The sequence below is a fragment of the Pelobates fuscus genome, chromosome 3, assembly GCF_036172605.1.
Source record: "Pelobates fuscus isolate aPelFus1 chromosome 3, aPelFus1.pri, whole genome shotgun sequence".
Taxonomy (NCBI): Eukaryota; Metazoa; Chordata; class Amphibia; order Anura; family Pelobatidae; genus Pelobates; species Pelobates fuscus.
In genome coordinates, this window is record NC_086319.1 from 311,040,736 (window position 1) to 311,065,668 (window position 24,933).

The window sequence follows — 24,933 nt, forward strand, 5'->3', positions numbered from 1 at the left end:
TATTATATATGTTGCCACTCTACATTTGCATTGCCCATTCCATACCACCCTCACACACATACACACACAAACACACTGATACACAGAGACACACACATTGGCAAATACAGACATACAGTCAAATGTGCTTCTGGCTTTAGTTCATTTAGCACTACTACTATTTAATTTGTCTTCTACATTAAAATTAGTGTAGGAACCACCGATATTGGGGTACTGTGGCATAATAGTGGGATTAACATGATATGGCCATACGGTGAAACTGGATCTCCATAATTGTTTACTGAGATAGGCAATTTTAGTAAAATGTAAAACTGTATTTTTATGTGCGCTGTTATATAATCTGTAATTTGTATAAGCTGTGGTCTCTATGGCAGCACTATTGCTGAGAAATGAGTGTTCTGGCTCCCTTTTTTCAAACTATTTTATTATTGTACATGGGTTATTTGTGGGACAATGGTTAAGCAATCAAGGGAGCCATCACAGAGTTAGGTCTTGCTATTCAGGGCTAATGAACTTCCTGATCAAAATGCATTGTCCTTGCACGTCTTTTTAAAAACCCTTGGTTTTGTTGAGATTTAAACCAGCTATGAATCCTATGCATGATTTTACAAAGTAAATCGATGGGAGATGAGTATCATGTGGCAATAGGGTGTCTGGATAATGTTAGACTCAGAAACTAAATTGTATGTCATTAAATAACAAGCATTATAAGTGAAAACGTAGCAATAAATGTCTAAGACTAAGAGAATAGGACATAAACTGACTACATCGGGGATTTTGAAGAAAGCAAGATCAATAGGAAAGAAACACTTCCTGTCATTCAATCTACTATTTAGAAGTGGTTCTGACCTATCGTATATCAGAAATTTGAGTCAAGAAGCCTATATTATCTATATTCCATAGTAGACACAGGCTAGACCAGGAAAAATCAGATTGAATATTAACTATTATAAACAATTTATTTTTTTCATGAATGATTTAAAGGGTCACTATATGCACCAAAACAACTTTAGCTTAACCCCTTATGACCGGAGGGCGTACTATTACGTCCTTTTAAAAGCGGCTCTAAACGGCGCAGGGCGTAATAGTACGCCCTCCGGTTTTTAGTAACTTACCCGGTCGCCGGCGGTCCCACGTCGGCGATCGCGGTTGGGGGGACTCCCAGGGAGCCCCCCCGCGGCAGATGTTCCTCCTCCGGTCCCTCCCAGTCATGTGAGAGTGAGGTCCTTGCGAGGACCTCACAATCACATGGCCGGTATAGCTGGCTGCAGCAATGCCAGCAGGGGGACTAACTGTAATGACAGTTGGTCCCCCTTCTGGCTGAAAATAAAATTAAAATAATGTTAAAAGTGTAAAAAAAAATATATATATATATATACTTAGATCATATATATATATTATATATATATGATCTAAGTATATATATACACATATACACACATACACATACACCGTCTAGGTGTATTTTACTATTAATATGTATATAATTATATATATATATTAATATCAAATTACACGTAGACTGATACTGATTAAATATATATAATTATTGTTATATATATATATTTATAAATAATATAAAAAAATAAATATGTAAATACGTAAAAAAATAAAATAAAAAAATAATTAAAAATAAAATATTAAAAAATATATAGATGTGTTTTATTTCGTTCTAACTGTATTGTGATATTAATATATATATATTTATATCAAAATACACGTAGAACGAAATAATATATATCTATATACATAAATATATACGTATATATCACTATATATATACCTATATATAAATAAAAATATTTTAATAAATATATATATATATATATACGTATATATACACATATGTATATGTATACATATATTAATTCTACACATATATTTATGTAATAATTTTACATAATTAGGTATCCTAATTAATTACAATTAGCGGGACCTGCCTGACCACCCATGCCGAAAGTATAGGGAATTTAATTTGCTAGCACTATATTTAACCCTATAACTTTCCAAGACACCATAAAACCTGTACATGGGGGGTACTGTTTTACTCGGGAGACTTCGCTGAACACAAATATTAGTGTTTCAAAACAGTAAAATGTATTACAACCATGATATCGCCAGTAAAAGTGAAGTTTTTTGCATTTTTCACGCACAAACAGCACTTACACGGATGATATTATTGCTGCAATACTTTTTACTGTTTTGAAACACAAATATTTGTGTTCAGCAAAGTCTCCCGAGTACAACAGTACCCCTCATGTACAGGTTTTATGGTGTTTTCAAAAATGACAGCGTCAAATATAAGGCTTGTGTTTCATTTTTTTCACATTAAAATTCGCCAGATTGCTTACGTTGCCTTTATGACCCTATGGTAGCCCAAGAATGAAAATTACCCCTATGATGGCATACTATTTGCAATAGTAGACAACCAAAGGTATTGCAAATGGGGTATGTCCAGTCTTTTTTAGTAGCCACTTAGTCACAAACACTGGCCAAAATTGGCGTTTTTTGCATTTTTCACACACAAACAAAAACTAACGCTAACTTTGGCCAGTGTTTGTGACCAAATGGCTACTAAAAAAGACTGGACATCCCTTATTTGCAATACCTTGGGTCGTCTACTATTGCAAATGGTATGCCATTATGGGTGTAAATTTATTTCCTGGGCTACTATACAGTCTCAAAGGCAACGTAACCAATCTGGCGAATTTCAATTTCAAATGTAACACGCTATATTTGACCCTGTAACTTCCCAAAACACCATAAAACCTGTACATAGGGGGTACTGTTTTACACGTAAGACTTTGCTGAATACAAATATGTGTATTTTATTGCAGTAAAAGCAAAAAGTATTATGACATTGACAGTTAAAATGTCATGTAGAACTAAAAAAATTATGTTTCATAGCTAAATATTTTATATTAAATGAAAGCCCTGTTTCCCCTGAATAAAATGATATATAATAAGGGGGGGTGCATTTAATATGAAAGAGGTGAATTACAGTTGGACAGACATATAGCGCAAATGCCAGGTTTTGTTTACGTTTTGTTTCGTTCACAACTTGTACATTTGGCTGCGGTGTTAAGGGGTTAAATTTTCTGTTATTTAGGAGTTAAATCATTTTGTTTACAAAACCCTTATCACACCTTCCTGCATGTGACTTGCACAGCCTCATTAAACACTTCCTGTAAAGAGTATTTTAATGTTTGTACTTCCTTTATTGCACATTCTGTTTAATTTAGAATCTCTTATCTCCTGCTCTGTTAATAGCTTGCTAGACCCTGCAGGAGCCTCCTGTGTGTGATTAAAGTTCACTTTACAGAGCAGGAGATAAAAATAGAAACACAAGTGATTGTATTCCTAAATGGCAGAGAAATGAGCAGTACAACTGCAAGAGCATGTTTTGGTGACTATAGTGTCCATTTAAACTTAGGCCAGTTGTTTGTTAACAGGTCCCAGGGTGTTGATAATAGTTGTTGTCTTAGAATGATGATTTCTGTATTTTATATGTTATTATGGCTATTGAGAACCTCAGCTAATGAGTTAAGTACAAAAGTATTGAAAATGTTGGCTTGAGTTCTGAAATATGTGAATTATTTTGTCATCTTTGTCAGAAGTATGCCTGTTAAAAGACGAAACGGGTTGACTAGTTTCCATAATCCTAAAACACCTCCGATAATTGAGTTTACCACACAGCAGATGGTATTGTGGTTTATATTGTACTCGACCTGAACAAACATCAGAAAATAGATAGATAAACTCTTTGTGCTGAATTTCTAGATGTGGATATCTTGCAAATAACATTTAGAAAACATTTTATAATACATAGGCATACGATCACAGATAGGAACAAGGGAAAATATTGCGTGCTTCCATCTTTGTCAAAGGACAGAAACATAATGGAGCGTGCAAAAGAAACATCAGATTGCAAGCTCTCTAGGGAGAAATGATCAGTGGTATACTGAGATAGAAGAGGGATCTATGTCCATTGAAGGTTTTAAAGAAACACTACAGCTTTAGGAATACAAACCTGTGCCCTATTTGCAGATTTGTTTTAAGAATGTACCTAGTCAATTGACTAGGTACACATGTGCGCCGCGGGGTTATTCAGGGGTCAAGGTGCAGCGCTCATGGCCATTAGCCGTGAGTGCATCAGCAACGGCTGTTGCGATGCCCTAGTGAACTTTCCATGCAGGGGTCCACGCGGACAGTGCTCCGATTGGAGCGCTTGTCCACGAGGGTGCTCTGGAGTGGGAAAAAATGGGTATATAAGGCGCCCTGAGGTGATATTTGGCACCAAGACAAGAAGAAGAAGTTAACTATAGAGCTGTTTTTCCCTGCCCTCCCTCCCTATAGTTCAATTGTCTTTTATTGGGGTTGAGGTCACCTGCCTAATTTAAAGGGGGATGGGCTAGCTGAGTTTCATTATCATTTTGTGTAAGTTCTGGCTAATAGGGCAGAACTCTGGTGAGTTATGTGTTAAATCTCTGGGGGTTTAAAGACCGGAGATGTTTGGTTACAAATTACGTGTTTTAAAGTAAATACCGTATATACTCAGGTATAAGCCGACCCGAATATAAGCCGAGGCCCCTAACATTACCCCAAAAAACTGGGAAAACTTATTGACTCGAGTATAAGACTAGGGTGGGAAATGCAGCAGCTCCTAGTAAATTTCTAAATAAAATTAGATCGCCCAAAAATTATATTAATTTAATATTTATTTACAGTGTGTGTATATAATGAATGCAGTGTGTGTGTATGAATGCAGTGTGTGTGTATGAGTGCAGTGTGTGTATGAATGCAGTGTGTGTATGTATGAGTGCAGTGTGTGTATGAATGCAGTGTGTGTGAGTGCAGTGTGTGTGTATGAGTGCAGTGTGTGTGTATAAATGCAGTGTGTGTGTATGAATACAGTGTGTGTGTATGAGTGCAGTATGTGTATGAGTGCAGTGTGTGTGTATGAATGCAGTGAGTGTGTATGAGTGCAGTGTGTGTATGAATGCAGTGTGTGTGTATGAATGCAGTGTGTGTGTATGAATGCAGTGTGTGTGTATGAGTGCAGTGTGTGTATGAGTGCAGTGTGTGTGTATGAATGCAGTGTGTGTGTATGAGTGCAGTGTGTGTGTATGAATGCAGTGTGACTGTGTGTGATGCAGGGTGTGTTTGTGTATGTGTTGCAGAGCCTTGGTGGGGGGTGGGCATTTTTATTATTATTTTCTTTTAATTATTATTGTAATAATTTTTTTTATATTAATATTTTTTATTTTATTATTATTTTTTAAATATTATTATTTTATTATTATTTATATATTTTTTTCGTCCCCCCTCCCTGCTTGATACATGGCCAGGGAAGGGGGCTCTCACTCCCTGGTGGTCCAGTGAATGGGCTGTGTAGGAGGGGGGCTGGCAGATGCTGTAACTTACCTTTCCTGCAGCTCCTGTCAGCTCCCTTCTCCTCCGCACCGGTCCGGTCAGCTCCCCTTTCAGCTCACACTGTAAGTCTCGCGGCCGCGCGGAGCGTTGCCACGGTAACCCATGGCAACGCTCTGACCCCGCGGCTCTCGGGAGAATTACAGTGTGAGCTGACAGGGGAGCTGACCAGACCGGCTGCAGGAAAGGTAAGTAAACGCTTCCTGCCAGCCCCCACAGCCCCATGTCTGTAGTATGGTAATGTAAGTTGCCATAATACAGACAGTGACTCGAGTATAAGTCGAGTTGTGATTTTTCAGCACAAAAAATGTGCCGAAAAACTCAACTTATATTCGAGTATATACGGTAAGTTCCGTTTATATAATTTGTAAACTAAATAAAAGACCATAGCCTTTTCAGCACACATCTGAGCCTGTGTTTTATTATGATGTTTCTGTGCCTTACTATGTTATGTTTTATTTGCTGTTATTATGCGTCAGTCTGAATTAACCCCTCCTAAGCACGAGTAAGCCGCTCTGCCTCCCACGACATCTTCTGGCTCGCAAGGTGAGTGCCGCGTGCATCCAAATGCTTCTCATAGAAAAGCATTTAATTCAATGCTTTCCTGTTAACTGCAACAAGTTGTACTTAATCAGTGCAGCAGAAGCCACAAGAGTTATGATTTACCAGGAAATGGAAACATTGCAGTATCAGCAATATTACAATGTTTTACATTGCAGGGATAAAATGGTAGGGCCACTGCAAGCAGAGCACTTCATTGACCACATCAATATGCCTCGGTGCTGAAACTGAGTTACATTCTAGCTTTATTTATTTTTTTTTAATGGGGGAACCAGCACAGCAAGGGTTAGTCTATAAAAAAACATTTGGTTGGAGTAACCCTTTCATTCTTTTTATCTACTGTACAGAAATGTTTAACTGACTTGGATAAAACCAGAATTTTTAAGATTTGCTTATTTTGATTTAAAATGTCCAATTCCTCTGTTTGTTCTCCACAAATCCTAGTTTGCTGAATAGTGATTTAAGAGGTTTTGTATACAATGCTAGTCCACTAAGTCATCTTGCTGCTGGTTGGAAACATTATAAACCAGGTTGCAGGGAATATGGGGAGGTTGGGTTTCTCAACATGGTAGTCCACTACTCCATGTATGACTATAGAATTGGTGGAGGGGTATTCAGTATGCAGTGAGAGCTCCCTCCGGTAAGGCTATCAGATCTAGGTATCAATTATCCCACCATGTCATCTGCTAGGCACACTGGGGCCCCATCCTCACATTTCTCTCATTTATCAATATACCAAATGTATCTTGCTCCTAACATGGAGATTGCGTGCCTGCAATGCATGTCTAGTCGATATATTATTGGGGTTTGTTATTTTTACTGCATGACCTTGTCGCTTGCACGTATTATGCCTTGTACTTTCTAAACTGAAAACTCAATGAAATTTACTTTGGAAAAATAAAACATGTTAAAAACATTAAAAAATGTTACCGTAGAAACCTATGAGGAAGAAGGTAGAAACCTTCAGGTTGCTGTCCTTAGTTGTTAAGGGGTGGGATAAAGATAATGAAAATGCTCCAGACTTAGATTATGTTTCAAGAATATTCACTTTTGTAAATGCATATATCTTTGAATTCTGATGCCTATGACTCACTTCATGTATCAACCTATCTTCAAACTTCAAACTGGGATTTATTGGTCCATAAAAAATAATGAAGAGTTTTCAGCCCCTCCTGGTTTAAATTTATTTATCTATTTCATTGTATTACTGTATGTTACTGTCTGACTGGTACAATGTATTTACATTGAGATATGGGTTTCCATTGATGAAAAAACAGTAAAATTACATGGACACTACAGTTTTGAGCAGTTTTCCTGGCCACTAAACATATGTAAGAAAGTTTAACCATACACAATATGCAATGCACTGACTAGTGGCCGAACAAATCTTATCAGTCCTACAACACTGAAACGGAGATAGGGGACAATGGGATGGTCTTACCACTCATTATTATAAATCCATACGTTATCTCAACAGGGAACATGAGAATAGAGGGATTCTTGGACCAAGTCTCTCTGGTTAATCAAAAAATGGTTATTTTATTATTTAAACCTCTATTAGTAAGGATCTCATGGGCCCCTCATTTAATATAGCCAGTTATATATCAACCAAAGAAAATATAACCTACATCAGTTAACATTAGGTCGATTTATAGAAAATCCTTTACTGAAGTCTTCATGAACAATACAGCAATTGGTCAAGTGACATGGTGCCCCTTCTAATATATTTTGTCCACATGGACATGATTAAACCTACGAACTATGGTCTTTGCTCATTAGAAAGCACAACTTTGTCTCCTGGTTGAATATATTTAATGGTAATTTTAAAAAAAAATATTTTCTGTCAAATGATCAGAGGGGTTTTGCACCCCTCCCTGTCACAGGTGCCTCATTCCAGGGCCCTATTTAACCTTGCCCTGTGCATAGTCCCAGAAGGAAGTATTTCCCAGGTAGGTGGGTTAATGTCATAAGAGCAGGCATTATGTTGCTTGGATAGGACTTGTCACTGTAGACCACTATCAAACTGACTGTCCATCATCACACTAGCTACTTGTACGACTGATTTTACCCAGTCTTTTGGGATTTTTCCCAGGTGTTCGTGATGAACCATCAAATTCTCATGGTCATACAATTCTCAGCTTCTCCTCCACACTCAGTACAGATTAAAATATAGTGGAACCTGATAAATGCTGATTTTCTTTTGAGAGCCTGGTTGACTATATGTTGATATATTTAACTCTTTGCATTGCAACCAATGACATGTATCTATGATAAAAAAAAGTTATTTGAATAACCATCAGCATTTTTCTGGATTACATAGTATTCTTTGGTAACAGTAATGTAGTGGCATTAGTTATCAAGTAGTACATGACGGGATTTGTATTATCAGAAGCTGGCCTTCGATAGGTGGCCTACAAATGGCTAGGTATCATGTTGACAAAATGTGCTCTGCTTATCTGACCTGATTGCCCTCTCTTTACAGTGAGAAAGCACAAAGCAAAGTCAGTCTGTTCTTCATGAAATATTCATTACGTAAGAATTTCATGATGATGTCTAGATTTTGGTGAAACTGACTTTGCTCTTTACCAATAATAAAACCACAGAACATTTATAAAGTATCACCTGATTTCATACAGATTTCTTGTATTATCAGACACTTTTTTTGTTTTATATTGTATTCCACAGACCAAACATTGAATGGAAACAGTATTTAAGTAAAAAAAACATTTTACAAGCACAAAAAGCCATTTACATGAACATATGTCTGCTTCCATACCTTGACACAAGTGAAGATGTTTTAACTTACATCTTACACTTACACATACAATTTCAAATGTCCTCTCCTTCTCCAAGTTATATGCACTGTTGCATGTTTAAGTATATTTTTTTAAGTATTTATAAGCAGAGTCTGGTACCTTATGCTGAGTAGGAATGAGTCACAAGGAAGGGGGATCATTCATTCTCACAAGTTTCGAGTAATGTAATGATTCTAGCACCAAAACTGGCTGAAAATCTGAAGTGTCCAGGTTATCTCTGAGCCCCAACGTGCGTTTTGCCGGTTTGGGAGACTTTTTAGGGGGAGCCTGAAGAGACCGGCGAAACGTGCTTTGGGGCTCAGAGATAACCTGGACACTTCAGATTTTCAGACTATTTTGGCACTACAATTATTACATTACTTGAAACTTGTGAGAAGGAATGATCCCCCTTTTAAGTGTATTTCGATAGGTCCAGATACACTCTCCCCCTTTTTTGGCACTGTTAGCATCAGAGACACTTTGTTTTGTCTTGGATGCAAAGCCCAGGTGCCTCGAAGGCAAAGAATAGAGGTATTTTAACAGTGCCATATGTAAGTTAGTTCTGCCAATACTCTATATTGTATCCGAAAGACGACTAGCTTTGGCTTATCTTGCCAGCCTGGGTGCCCCTAGAAACACTAGACAGCGGCACTCACTGTTAGAGTTCTGGCAGAACACAAAGTATTATGTTGGTGTAAATTTAACAGGAGACCATTTTGGCAACTAGATGCACTTCTGCAAGTACCAAGTAGCTGAGGTTCCCCTTTCCTTTGTATTTGGATTACCAGCCTGCAACATTGTTGCTTTCTGGCTTGTTACTATTTCAATATAAGATCAGTTGGAGAATTACAATTATTATTATAATTGCCAATTGTGTCTCCTAGTTCAATCCTACAGCTTGTTATAGAGCTAGTATTACGCTAATACGCTATATCCTTCTCTTATGGGGAGTTGGTCTCTATATCCATATTAACAAGACTGTTAATTCACTATACATATGTTTTCCTTGTCTTTTTGTACACTTGTAAATATTTGGTTCACATGAGATCTAGTTCTCTTGTGTGTCCTTTATGTCCATGTGGTAGGAGTACATTGTTTACTACTACGGTACATTGTCTATTCTTATACAGATACCCAATAAAGGTTACGTTTTATTAGATCAATATTTTTGCTATCCAGTGGTCAGGGCATTAGTCCTATATTTGCTCTAAAATTATTGGGTTCATGCCCCTTGCTGTCCTTTGACTCTATCAGATAAACATTTTGCATTTTTTTCTCCCACCCTTAAATAAACTCAGAGGCGCCAGAGTGGGATTTACATTGTTAAAGCCATGGATCCCCAGTTGGGATTATGTGTATACAAGTGTGCCTTATTCTCAATAAACCAGTTCTTACTCGCCATTCACTACGTCTCAGTTAGTGTTTGCGTGAAAAGGCTATGTTTCCCTTAAAAATTGCACCTTTTGCATGCCAAAGCATTGTTTTGTTTTTTTGTGTTTTTTTTTACCTGCTCTGGTAGGCTACTGATATAGATTTGTATATCATATGTGTATATTCTAGCCTTATCATTTCCTGTTTTTCCTTTTTATGTTTGATTGTTATATTGATTTGTGAATAAAGTTACATTTATATTGGCAGTATATTTGATGTGCATCCTGGTTTGAATTTGATACCCAGGGGAACACCCACTCAGGTTAGCACCCTGTTTATATTATATATTTCACATAATGTATCATATGCAAGGCATTGTTGTATTATGGGTGAGACAGTTATAGTATCTATAATCACCCAAGGGATCCAGTGCTTATAGAGAAGGACCATTGAGGGAGACACTCAAACTAAGTGCTGAGCTTCATCACACCCACAAAAGGCCAAATAACAAATCACAATTCCTGGCATTACTATTTCAAAAAAGGATCCAATTGGTGATAAATTGACATCATAATAAATAAAACTGTCTGCAAAAAAATAAAATCCAAGTGAGGTACATGCAGAATGAGCTTCAAGGCAGGACAAGTCTTTATAAAGCTATAAAGCTCCATTGCTCTCATTGTTTGGCTTGTAAGATGACCAATCAGGGCACTCTGACAGGCAACTCGTGCTTCTCTCAAGATTTACCATGGGAATATTTCCAGGCAAGTTACTGGCAATATTTCCAGACACGTTATAGTGGTTATGGTGCTTGGAGTAACCCTTTATAATTGTGATAGAATTACAAAGGTAAGTGATATCTATACATCTGTTGAAAATATTTTGTATCTCTTCCCTGTCCATCAGACTTCATCTTTTACTGTGCACGTTAGAACATACTAGTATGCATCACTGGGATAGTGACCGAGTACCGGAATAACACAACCTGAAGCAGACTATGAACCACAGTGTTGCCATTTTAGAGTTTAGGTAAATCTCCATTTTGTGTAAATTAAACTGCAAAAGACTATCCTTGGCAGGACACTTTATTTTTTTATTTTTACAGAATGAAGGATGGGAATTTGCTTTGTCCACATTCCATTCTACAAATCTACATATATGACACTTAACTTCATAAAGCCAATATATCATATTTTGCCGTATGATTTATATTAACATATAGATAAAGAACCTTCACATTTGGTATGTTTCTACATGCTGCTTTCTTTGCCTATGTCCTATAAACTTTGCATTTTTTTTGTATTATGCAACATGCAATTTAACATATTGCAAGATGAACATCTGTACTCTTAAGTTGCTGAGGCTTTCTGAAGAGTAAATGAGCTTGAAACGAGACTGTCTTTCTTCAACAAAACCATAACACAGCCAACAGCTGTTAGAAAACTACATTCCCCACAATGCTTTACCAGCCTTAATCTCGAACACAAATGCTCATCCCTACAGCCACCATGCACAGATGATCCAACAAGCAACATTGTGCTCAAACTAATAGGGACATCTCTCCAATTTCTTGTGTACATAGGAAAGGCAACAGCTCACATCATATGGTTCTTTTCTGATTTAGGTTCATGCACCTGTGTTTTATTGTTTCTCGGATTCTATAGACATCCAATTTTGAAGATTTTTACTTTCATTTCTGATTAGGCTTAATGAGACTTCTTAGGGTCTATTTGGACCTTTTTGTGACTCTATTTCTAGTGCACAAGGACTTACCTGATGTAGACTATTATTATTATTGTAGATATTTATTTATTTTTAATAGTCGAATTAGTCTTTATTTGATTTTAAGTGTTTCTTTTATATCGTATAGTCATTTGTAGATATATTTACAGTATACAATTCTTTACAACTAAAATCCAAGTTAAAACTCTTGCAATATTTTAAAAGATGGGCTATAGTTAGAAAAGAAGCTTTGGAAAGCCTAAAGATCCTTTATATAATTGTACACTGCGTGCAGTGTGTGTTCTTCTGTAAAATTAAGTATTCCTTACATATGACAGATTTTCAAAGCTGTCTAGAACTGTTATTATAGTAAAGTATGGGGAGCAATTAAGCATATTGCACTGTGCTGCCCAGCTCTGTGGCACTCAGCAGACTAATCCTATAAGTACCAGCTGGGTGGCCAATCACACCAGCATTGAAATAGTTAAGAAAATTAATCAAAGCCATTTTTATGTGTGTGTGTTTTCTATTTTTTTCTTCCTGACAAATGACTCTGCCTGAATTGCCTTCTCTCTCAGCCCCACTTCATCCATCCCACGCACAGAAAGAGAGGAATGTTATTAATATTTCATACCCCTGACCTAATTAAAGGGAAAAAAAATGTGTTGTCTTCGAAAAACAGCAAATAATGGGTTCAAGTATTCAAAGGGAATGCGATATTTATTTCTGTGCTACACATTGGGATTTCCATTTTCTGTTTTGCTCTTCCGAAAATAAAATCTAATTGACCGAACGCTGTCAAAGTGAACGATAAGTACACAACACGCAAGATAGCTGATTCCCCGGTCCACAAAATTGCTAAGGTCAAGGTAACATTGCAGTGCTTCATTGTTACCTTGCAATCTATCGGACATTAGTACCAAACACGAACAGACGTTGAGCACCTCTTCTTCATAATAATAATAAAAAAACAATAAATATATAACATACCTTTAACAACAATACAATTTACAAAACGAAGAAACATTTGCATAAGACCGTATTCGTACAGAGGCACAGTAGTATATTAAGTATTCTCAGAATCAGATAATATATGGATTAAACCGTATACCTGGATTAAATTCTACAGATAAATAGAGCAAGAGATAGAGAGATAGATTCTCTGTCTTTTCCTACCTGACTTATGAATAAGGTATCCCAGAGTCATCAATTCATTCACCTTCTTTGCTATTTCCCGGTTGCCATTGAACGAGGTCCTTCAATCGCTCCAAAGCAGGGGGGAATCAAAACCCCAGATTAAGTGCACAGACTGCAAGATTGAAGCTGATTGTCCCACTGTAATAGCACATCCACACAGCACTGTGCTACATGGAATGGAAGCGCCCATCAGGCAGAGACACACACATAAAAAAAGCTCTGGGACTCAGGGGAGGCAGAGACTAAAGGAGCAGATGGAGGGAGGAGGTGTATAAATGCTAACATGACAGATGTGGTGACTTTTAGGTTAAAGAGGAAATTCATGACGCGCAGCGAAGCACAATGAAAATAAAAACAAATTTAAATAAAATCACTGTAAGAGTGAATCAGCAGCACTTTTACTTTTTATTTCTTTTGTTTTATGTAACAATTGTTTTATATCACTTCTTTAACGGTGCACATGAATATTTGGAAATGACTGATTTTAATATATATATATAATCTATTTATTTATTCATTTTTTCATTGCCATTTTTTTTTAAAATCAGCATATTACACATACATATATACACACGTCCAAAACAACGAACCATAGTAAATATGTGACTTTTCATTAAGACAATACAATTGATACGCCCACTGAAAGGGCGTGTCAGCCTGACGTAAAGCAAGCTATGCTGACAGACAACCTCCGGGCCAGCTTCTAACCTACAGGACCATGCATGAAGACCTCTCTGCATCGTCCTGGGGCCCACCGCAGAGCAAGAGTGAGTCTAATGAAGTGCTCACTCTGTGCTGCCCGAGGACAGTTCCGTTGTGTATGCAGGACACCAGGGAACTAAATTGGGATGGCAGGACAGAAAACCAAAATCAGGACTGTCGTGACAAAAGCAGGACAATTGGTGGCCCTGATGTGTTATGCTGTAAAATATGACTCACTGGGTAGATGTTAACAGGACAATGGGTAAAGGTCTGTTTTAGTGATTTTTACTTGCATTAATACATTAAAAAATTACACCAAAACATACTGTACAGCATACAAGAAGATTTTAAACATTCAATGTGCTCTGGGTTTAGCTCCTGAAACATTTCTACCTAAGACCTTTTTTGCACTGGCACAATAGCTTTAATAGAAACAACATCATTTGCTCTCACGCAAGACTAGAAGTATTACAATGATGGCTGCTTTACTCTATTTATAATTATTAGTGTTCAAACGGCTTTTATTCGTGTCATCGGATACGTATAACAATGCGATAAGATAGTAAAATAGGAGACACGCAGGTCTCGCAACAGTGGGAGCAGCCATATAAATATAAAGTGATGAACACCAAAACAATATTAGCAAGTAAAAGGTAGTACAGTAGCAACATTGTTAGCTTCGTTACAGTACATGTAGTAAATATGCAAACATCTGTATCCTATAATCGGTTGCAAAAGGGTAGGTTTGTCAATTCTGTGTGAGCCAGATAGTGACTGTGTAGTGTATGGACAAGATACGCCAGTCATCATAATGGCCGTGTACAGCCGAGGAGTATCTTTGAAGCGGATAGGGGCTATTATAACATCTGTGATAAGGTTGACCTGAAGAGATAAGTCAGAGAGGAGACTCGTCGTCCTATAAATTATTGAGGGATGATGGGTTTCTATTGGGTCCCATTGCCTCGCGCGGGCCCTATTTTGTCGTGCGGGCGGTGAAATCTGTAGGTTCAGTATATAGTGGAGGGCAGCAATGATTTAGCGGAGCATCCGCATGTCACCTGAGGCCCCAGCCCATCTTACCCTACTAGTAGACTGTTGGTGAAACTAGTGTGCACGGGCAATGGGGACAAATTATTGCGTGGGGTCAGGGAAAGAGAGCCAGTGGTGTAGGAAAGAGAGCACAGTAACAGAAGGTGATATGGAAGAGAGAGAGGAGGGAAGAGAGAGAGAGAATAAGGAGAGGAAGAGGAAAAAAAAAAAAAGGGAGGGGGGGTGGGAGTGGGGGGAGGGGATGTGGGACCGAGGTGTTCCGCGTAATGAGGTGCCACTCGTCCAGGGGCGCAGGTGGATGAGGGGGGGGGTGTAAAGGGGCACCCTTCACGGGCCACGCCCCCGCCCATCCCCCCCACCCCGCCCCGCCACGTAAGACAGCCACGGCCGCCACCTCTCGGTATGCTTCTCCTCCATACCTATCAATGAAGCGTGGATCGATTCCGCCCTATATATCTCCTCCACCCTTTCCATCCAGAGACCTATCGTCGGGGTTACATCTTGCTTCCAGTGTAATGGGATCAGAGCCTTGGCGGCGTTCAACAGGTGTCGGAGTATAGATCTTCTATACACCCCGATGGTGTCTGGTGTAGAGTGTAGTAGAGCCACCTCTCTATCGAATCCACCGTCCGACCCCAGTATTTCCTCCGTTCGCCGTTTGATCTCGTCCCAGAATGGCGTGATGCGTGGGCATTCCCACCAGATATGCAGGATCGTTCCACGTCCCTCCCCACATCTCCAGCAAGTGTCAGGTACCGCCGGAAAGATCCTGTGTAGGCTGTCGGGCGTTCTGTACCAGAACGACAGGAGCTTATAATTAGTTTCCTGATAGCCGGAGCTAGAGGAGCATTTGTGGTGCAGGACCAGGATTTTTTCCCATTGAGTCGCGGTGAATGATATACCCAGGATGCGTTCCCAGCGTCGGCGAAAGGTGTCCGCGTTCTCCAGATGGCCTGTAAGGAGATGCTGGTAAATGAGGGACGTGGGTTTGGCTAGGTTGGTCCGTCGGTCACAGAGTGTCTCAAACCACGTCAGGTCTCTATGTAGAGATTCTCTGTGTGGTAGGGTTTGGTAAAAATGTGTAATTTGTGTGTAGCGGAAGATTTGCATTGCGGACGGTTGGTCGTTGTCTATCAATTCCCGTAATGGTATTACGCCTGTGTTATTCAGCAATCTATGGATGGAGAGGGATTCTTCCCCTCCTAGGATACTCCAGGATGCTGGTGGTAGTCCACCTCCTATGTGTGGGTTATGTGACAGCTGTATCAGCGGGCTCGGCGTTGGAGACAGCTTCGGTAGTTTTCTGATGGTGTCCCATGTTTTTAGTGTTTGTGCCACTGTGGAGGGGCAGTCATGGGGCGACATCGGAGGTCTCTTCGAGTTCCATACCGTAGTGAGAAGAGACGACCCCATGTGGCTCTTATCTAGTTCAATCCATTGTTTGTGTGCTGGATGAGTATGCCATTCCAAGATCCGTTGTAGCACTGTAGCATGATGGTATTTGCGAAGGTCCGGGAGTGCAGTTCCACCCCACGCTCGTGGCAGGCATAGGATCTCCTGTCTGAGTCTCGCCTGTCTTCCGCTCCACACAAATCGTATCATAGCGGTCCGGAGCGATTGAAAGTACGCCGTCGGTAGGGCTAGAGGTATCGTTTGGAAGAGGTATAGGATCCGGGGCAATATATTCATTTTCAGGATGGCTATGCGGCCGAACCATGAAATATATGGGTACGACCACGCCTGTAAATCCCGGCTTATTCTTTGCAGCAAGGGTAGGAAGTTTGTCCGGTACATGTCTCCTAGATCCCTATTAAGGGCGATGCCCAGGTATTGCATGTGGTTCGGGCACCATCTGAACGGGAATTGGCGCTTCAATGCGTCGACCTGCGCCGGAGAGGCCGAAATGTTAAGTACCTCACATTTAGGTATATTCAGTTTAAATCCCGATATCTCCCCGTAGGACTCAAATGCCGACATCAAGTGAGGCAGGGTGGTCTCGGGCTTATTGATGATGAATAAAAGATCGTCCGCATACGCCGCCACTTTGTGGGTGACGTCCTTGTTGGGAAATCCGAGGATCTCATCCGATCTGCGCACAGCTTCCAGGAACGGTTCAAGGGTGAGGGCGAAGAGCATGGGGGAGAGCGGGCATCCCTGCCGCGTTCCGTTCCGGATCTGAAAGGGTTCGGTGAGTGCACCGTTTACTCTTACTTTGGCGCTTGGGCAATGATACAGCGCACCTATCCACTTCATTATGTTCTCCCCAAAGCCCATCTCCCGCAGCGTAGCCGTAAGGAATGACCAGTTTACCCGGTCGAATGCTTTCTCAGCATCCGTGGAGAGCAATAGAAGGTTATCATTTGACCGTCTCGCCAGATGTTGGATGGATTGGACTCTGAGAGTGCTATCTCTGGCCTCACGCCCGGGTATGAAGCCTGTCTGGTCTGGGTGGACCAATGTCGGCAGAAGGCCTCCGATCCTGATGGACAGTATCTTGGTCAGCAGTTTTATATCTACATTGAGTAGGGAGATAGGTCTATAGCTGCTGCAGAGTTCGGGATCCTTCCCCGGCTTCGGGAGAACCGTGATGGTAGCAGCCAGTGATTCCTGGTGGAATCGAGCGTCTCCGATGAGAGCGTTGAATGCATTAGCGAGTTTTGGGATTAAGATGTGCTGGAATTTCTTATAATAGTCTAAGGTGAAGCCGCCCTGTTTTAGCTGCTTTGATCGCTCCTGCTACCTCTGCCTCTGTGATCGGTATCTCCAAGTCCTCCGATTCCCCTCGTTGCAATCTCGGCCCCACATAGGTCTCGATATAGTTCCGCATTTTTTCGTTTCTATCCGCTATCTCCTGTGGCTGCGTCGGTTGCGGAATGTTATACAGTGAGGAGTAGAACGTCCGAAATTCCGAGGCGATCTTATCCGGGAATTGTGTAGTAGTACCATCAGCTTGCCGTATTCTGTTGACCTGGGCTAGTCCCTGTGGACCTTTAAGCATCCTGGCCAGTAGCCTCCCTCCTTTGTTAGCATGCTGGTAAAAGAAGGCCTTCGAGCGTTGCAATGAACGATAATGACAGGTCGTCATGTGCGTCTGTAGTTGTCTCCGGGCTTCTAGTAATTCCGCGTATGTCGACTCGAGTTGTGATCTCTTATGTTGTGCCTCGAGTGTGGATATGCGGTCCAGAAGGTCGGTCATGTGTCGCTGTGATTCCCTCCTCTTTTTGGAAGCGATGTGCATTAGTGTGCCTCGGATAACGCTTTTATGCGCCTCCCAGATCGTGGTCGCGAGTTGGTCCTCCGTTGTGTTGAGCGTAAAATATGTATTGAGTTCCTCGGACACCTGTTCCCTGATTGTCGGGTCTAGTAGTAGCGAATCTTGGAGCCTCCATGTCCATGAGGTCGGGCGCATCCTTGGGGAATCTATCGTCATAGTGACGGGGCCATGGTCTGACCACTGTGCAGCCCCTATCTCCGCCGTTTGAATTGTCGACAATCGTTCTTGTTGCATGAATATATAGTCTATTCTCGAGTAGCGTTTGTGGATCGTAGAATAGTGTGTGTATTCCCTGTCATCGGGATGCAGTGCACGCCAGCAATCCACAAGCCGAAGGTTCCGTAAGGATTTCAGTATGTTGCGGAGGGCACCTTGGGTGATGCAGCTGTGTCCTGTAGACGAGTCAGCAAGGGGGTATAGCGGTACGTTGAAGTCGCCGCCTAGAATCAGGGTTCCTTCCGTGAAGGAAGAGAGCTTAAGGAGGGTTTTGCGTATGTATTGAGCTTGATTGTTGTTCGGGACGTAGATTGTAGCGAAAGTGTATCGTCTATCGTGAATATCTCCCTTAAGGAAGAGGTATCTGCCATTTGCATCCGATAGACGGTCCGCTTCGCGGAATTGAAGCTTCGCCTCCAGGAGGACAGCCACCCCAGCCCTGCGGGCCGTGGGGTGGTTACTACAGGCGGCGTTGGGGTAGTGCTTGCTTTTTAGCATTGGGGCTGCACCCTCCTTGAAGTGCGTCTCCTGTAAGAAGGCTACAGATATACGCCTAGCGTAGAGGTCCCGTAGGAGCTGCGTCCGACGTTCCGGGATGTTGAGACCGTGGCAGTTCAAAGATAAAACTCGGTATGGGTCGGGCTCGTAGGTCGCAAGGGGGCGAGAGGCCGCGGCCGTTCCCCGCGGCATCGTGGTCCGCACGGGCAGGGGGGGGGAGCGGGGAGAGGGTAAGGGGCGGGGAGAGGGTAAGGGGCGGGGAGAAGAGAAAAATAAATGAATAAACTTATGGGGGGGGGAATGAGAAGAAGGAGTTAGGGAAGAGCGTGAGAGAATGGAGGGGGCGTCAGTCACACCTTAGCTCCCTTTCCCCTCCCAGGTGACGTTACCTCAGTTAGAGTTGAGAGTAGTAAACGGGGGTTAGAGTGTACGCCTCAGATGAGAGACGGCAACTACACCTAGATGTAGGTGCAGAGGAACCCTCTTAGGAGGGTGTTTTCGTGTGACCACGGCGGCAAGCGACAGTCGGGTCTGCCAGAGCAAGTCCAGCAGCGTCCAACTACCGATTCCCCGCGGGAAGGGTTTGTTCACACGAATATGTTCGGGGTTAGTGGGTGTGTCCGGCAAGCATCACCACCTGGGGTGATACCTCTCTCGTATGAAGAGGTAGATTAGGGTCGTGGGCAGCCTACGGGCGCTCCGCCACCTCGTCAGTAGTCATATGTCACTTATATGGAATAGTGCAGTTAGCAAGTTGTGTCAGCGGTGAAGGGGGTCTTACGTCGTTTTTTGTTTGGGGTGGGGGAGTAAAGTGGGGACCAGGCAGGGGGCGAGCCTCACCTATATCACGGTCTTCTGTGAGGGCGGTAGGAGTCAGAGTAGATCGTCGGGTATCGCTGGGGTGTGGGATGGGGTGGGAGTACAGCATGTTTGCGGGCTGGGGGGCTAATGTCCAGGAACAGGGGTATCGGCCGGTCTAGTTGAGCTTGCTCAACGTCCATCAGTAGGTCCAGCATAGCCTGGGGGGTGTCGGGAAGGGGCCAGGCCACCACTACCAGCAGTAGCTCGTGCAGCGTCACCTGTGTGACAGGGGGTGTTAGTGGACTAGAAGACTGGCTGAACTAACATCAGATGCGTACCCGGGATGGGGAAGGCGCAAGTGTATCACGTGGGAAAAAGGCATAGCAGATAAGACATGTCATTTTTCACATTGATGCCTAAACATGGGACGTCCGGGTATTGAAATGCAGATATACATGTACATGGTTAAATGCAGAAAACACAATACATTCCCCCCCTCCCCCCCCCCCCCCCCCCCCCCCCGCAGCATGCAGGCCGAGAGTTGAGACAATAGGTTAAATAATAGCATCCAGGTATTGCATAGTTACCAGGGTTGTCCCTCCACTCCCGCCAACCCCCCCCCCACACCCCTGTTATCTGTTAATTGCTCCCCTTTTTGCCTTTCCCCATGGCAGTCAAGATTCCTCCTCGTCATTAGTCATATGTCAGTCACTTACATGGGATAGTTTAGTTAGCAAGTTGTGTCAGTGGCACAAGGGAACCTGGGTGAAGAGGGTCTTAAATCGCCTTCTTGGGAAGTACAGCGGGGTCCTGGCGGGGGCAAGTCAGAGTAGGTCGTCGGGTATCGCTGGGGCGTGGGATGGGGTGAAAGTACAGCATAATTGCGGGCTGGGGGACTAATGTCCAGGAACAGGGGTGTCGGCCGGTCAAGTTGAGCACGCCCAACATAAGGTCCAGTGTAGCTTGGGGGGCGCCGGGAGGAGGCTAAGTCACCACCAACAGCTGTGGCTCGTGTAGCGTCACCTGTGTGACAAGGGGTGTTAGTGGTCTAGGGAGCTGGCTGGACTAACATCAGCTGCGTACTCGGGATGGGGGAGGCCCAGGTGTATCACATGGGAAAAAGGTATAACAGATAAGACATATCATTTATCACATTGATGCCTAAACATGAGACAGCCGGGTATAGAAATGCCGGTATACATGAACATGGTTAAATGCATAAAACACAATAAATCCCCCCGTAGCATGTAATCCTGGAATTGAGACATTTCCCTTGTTCCCCCCTCCCCCCTTTCGTTTCTTTTTTTTTTTTTTTTTTTTTTTGCTTTTTCTCTTTTTCTCCCCCCTTCCCCCCCTCTTTTTATCATTCCTTTCCTTCCCCCCTTCCTTCCCCTCTCACCCCCCTCCCCTCCCCTGCAAAACTATATTAGAGCATAGTGATTCCTGTATGTCTTCCCCCTCCCCCACTCCCTTGCATGTCAAGTCTCACAATGCCCCCCCCCCCCACTCCCCCCACACCCACAGAGACCTGTAGCGGAGCGTCCTGCATTCCAGCTTTCAACCAGATGCGAGCAGGCCAGGTGTATCCGATAGCTTGGGGGGCTCGGGTGTAGCGCTAAAGGTAGACGTCCCAGGTCTTGTGTCGGATTCAGCCAACCACTGCGGATGGCAGGACCCCTCCAAGTCAGTGATGCCCGACCCAGTTTCCCCTCCCAAAACAGCCCGGCCAGTTCCAGGAGGGAGAAGAAAAGGAACAAAAAAAACAACATGGGGGCAATTGAAGGCTAAGTTGCATTAGGGGAGGCATATGGCGGTGTTAGGCTCGTAACCCGGCCTCCGCAGTGGGATGAGGGGACCTTCCGTCCGGTCCATGGCGGCAATAGCTGGAGACCTATTCCCATCCCCCACCCAAAGAGACAAAAGAGAATAAACAATAAAAGAAGGAGAAAACCATTTTCAGGTGGCGGGCCAGGTGCCCACCCGCGCCGGTCGGCCAGCCAGACACGGCTAAGGCGAAGCTTATGGGCAACCTTTCACTGGAATTCCATGTTGTGTAGGCCTACTGAGCCAGCAGGTCACAGGTGGGCTTCTGCCCGGTCGCAGATATTTATTCTTCTGGATTAGTCGGGTGGGCGGGCAGACCGCCTGGGCGGTTCTCCCTGGAATCCCTCCGCGGTTGCCGGGGTGGCCTCTGGGGTCTGGGTTCCCTATCCAGCGGTTCCAGGATCCAGTCCGGCACAGCTATAGGCGGTAGATCCAGACGTTGCAGAAAGTGTGGGACTTCATCTGGCCAGCGTGCAGATACCCACTCGTTGCGGTGGCGCACCTGTATGCTGAAGGGGAAGCCCCATTTGTACGGTATATTGCGTTCCCTGAGGGCAGCTGTTATGGGTCTGAGGGCACGTCGCGCTTCCAACGTGGCTGGGGAGAGGTCTTGGTATAGAGAGACATCAGCACCCTGGTACTGCCATGTAGGTCGCGTTCTGGCGGTGCGCATTATACGTTCCTTTAGTGGGAAGGAGTGAAGGCAGCAAATGAGATCTTGGGGGTCCCCCTCACGGATTCGGGGTCTCAGGGCCCTGTGCGCTCTTTCAAAGCGTATATCCGCTGGAGCTTCGCCCCCTAATATGTGCCGGAATAGCCCGGTCAGTAGGACCTCCGCATTTTCTGCGCCATCCCGCTCAGGTACCCCTCTTACCCGGATATTGGAGCGGCGGCTCCTGTTGTCCAGATCCTCCATCTGGCGGCGCAGGGTCAGTAGCATGTTGCCCTGTCTTGCGAGTGCTGTATCAGCTGCTGATGTTTGGCGTCGCGTGGTCTGGGCCTGCGCCTCCAGGGCCTGTATCCGGCCGTCCTGTGCTTCCATGTCAGCCTTCAGTACAGTCACTGCTGAGGTAAGGGAGGCTTGAAGGGTGGAGGTGAGGGATTGCAGGTCAGCCTTTGTGACCATATTACTGGCCAGGCGCCTGATCTCAGCATTTATATCAGCCAGCGTGGGCTGCTCCTGATCGGAGTTTGAAGAGGCAGGGGAGACCGGCGCCATTTTGGAGCCGTGCGCGGCCCGGCTAGATCCCAGCGGGGTTTGAAGGAACCCGTCCATCGGGCCCGCGGAAGGTGCCTGGGGTGCAGTCCTGGGGGTCTGCGGGTGTTCCGCTCTTTTTGTGCGCCCCATCAGAGTCGGCTGACGTGCGGTAAGTGGCTTTTAGGAGCGCGGTGGCGAGGAGCTCAGGGATTAGGCGGCCATGCTGCTCGGACCTCAGGCCACGCCCCCCTAAGACCTTTTTTGGACTGAATGCCTGTCACAGGGAGAACTTTCCGGCAGTAGTTTGGAGATGCAGGCACAGAACCTCTTATTTTGTGGTGTAGTATTGTTTGGCACCTAGGTATCTGGCCATTATTAAAGGTATAGATATCTAGGCGCCAGATATTGCCAAATGTCATTGTTCTACTGGTGACCCCCTATTATGAAACCAGGTATAAAAAGGTGACAGTCTCTCCATTAAAACACAGTTTACATTAGTTACATTAAGCCTCAACTAATGACTAGCAATGAGTTAGAATCACTCAGTAGCTACTCACTAAGTGGGAAAGGAAGTCCTTGGCGGCGACACTCCGGTACCCTAGGAGTAGACCGCCACAATTACCAGGAGCATAATGAGAGGCTCAGCAAAAAGGAAACCTACAGTGAAAATGTACAAGGAAATTTTTAATATTCATGCTATGCCTCTATTACATGGGACTGTATGGGGCCTTGTTAGGTGGCAAAAATACTATAGGCTTCAGCACAAGGTTACATTGTATTGCTCCTGCCAAATCCCCACCCTACATTCTGCCATATGGCCAAAGACAACTTGTTCCATCAATCACTTTGTAAAACCAAATCATGGCATTATTTCAGAGTACTATTCACATGCATTATACTCTGCTCTATTAACCCCACACCTACTGTATTACTCCTGCAACCACAGCATTGCCCCAAAACTTGTCCCATTAAAGTCACTGCATTAAATAAAATCCTGTGCCCACAATAATACCTTCATACTGTGCTGTATAATTAAAAATGATATAATGATTCATACACACACGATGCAGTTCACTGATAAATAGCTTTTATGTGAAACATTGTCCTATCTCTGTCTGCTCACCATATGGATTTGTAAGCTGGGCTGTTTTATGAGACTGAACACACAACAAAGAAGAGGTAGCTGGGTCACTTTAAATATGTAATATCCCCAGTGACCACCACCTCCTTAGATTTAAATCTAAAATCCCTTTAAAATACTGAAAAAGAGGAAAAAACAATATTTATCACCTCACAGTAGTTGTTTATAGATGAATTTAAAGCTGGATGAAGTAAATGTCTCTTCTTTAATTAGCTTAAAAATAATCATTTTAAAAATATCTCATAGTGTAACACATTACAATTTCACACACACTATATGGACAAAAGTATTGGGACAAAGCTCTTAATTATTGAATCCAGGTGTTTCAATTAGCGCCATTGCCACAGGTGTATAAAACCAAGCATCTAGCCTTGCAGTCTGCATTTACAAACATTTGTGAAGAGCTCCGTGCATTCAGGGGTGGTATTGTGATAGGATGCCACTTTTACAATAACTCAGTTCATTAAATTGTATCCCTCCTAGATATTCCACAGTTAACGTTACCAATAATACCTGTAGTTTGCCACTGTAATTTTCTGTGCATGCAGTTTTATCATTGCCATTTAATGTTTCTGACCAATATTTCATGTACACGGTTATTAATATTTTGGGTGATAGAATTTGGTTGCTAAACTTTTCAATTGGCTACATGGCTACTCTACCCCTTCCCCCTCTTTCTTATGCTCCACCTGGCTGTAAATACCTTCATATAACTGTTCCATCTCCATATCTGTTCTTCAGGCCTCACCTCACACTCATATTCATAGCAAACATCAATATTGAAACTCTGCATTTTTTCTCACCACTTCTGTTCTTACTTTTTCACTTCTGGGGACACCAGCGGACTGTCAGTAGACAGCACAGTGTGAGCACTTTATTAGACACACTTATGCTATGCTGATGGTACCTAGGGCCCTACAGATAGTGCTCTCCGCATGGTCCGCATGCATTCACACCAGGCTTAAATGCAGAACCACCCCCTTTTGGTCCACTTTGGGTGGCACCAGTGATGTGTGTCACTTCACTGACCCACTTCCCGTTAAGCACATTTTGGAGGTATGAGATGACTGGGGATGCAGCTGTTAGTGAGATGAAGGTATACATTATTATTATTATTTTATTATTTATATAGCGCCATCAGATTCCGTAGTGC

The 24,933-nt window shown here is 43.0% G+C and overlaps 1 protein-coding gene across 2 annotated transcripts in view; it reads right to left on the minus strand.

Annotated features, from left to right (window-relative positions):
* SV2B (synaptic vesicle glycoprotein 2B) overlaps window positions 1-24,933 on the minus strand; it is a 167,893-nt gene that overhangs the window by 121,948 nt on the left and 21,012 nt on the right. The window contains exon 1 of one of the 2 annotated variants that reach the window (XM_063448876.1): window positions 13,056-13,307. The exons of the other annotated variant lie outside the window; for it this stretch is intronic. The gene's annotated coding sequence lies outside the window, so the exon portion shown is untranslated. Of the gene's footprint in view, window positions 1-13,055; window positions 13,308-24,933 lie in introns of those variants that run through there. 2 annotated transcript variants of the gene reach the window in all.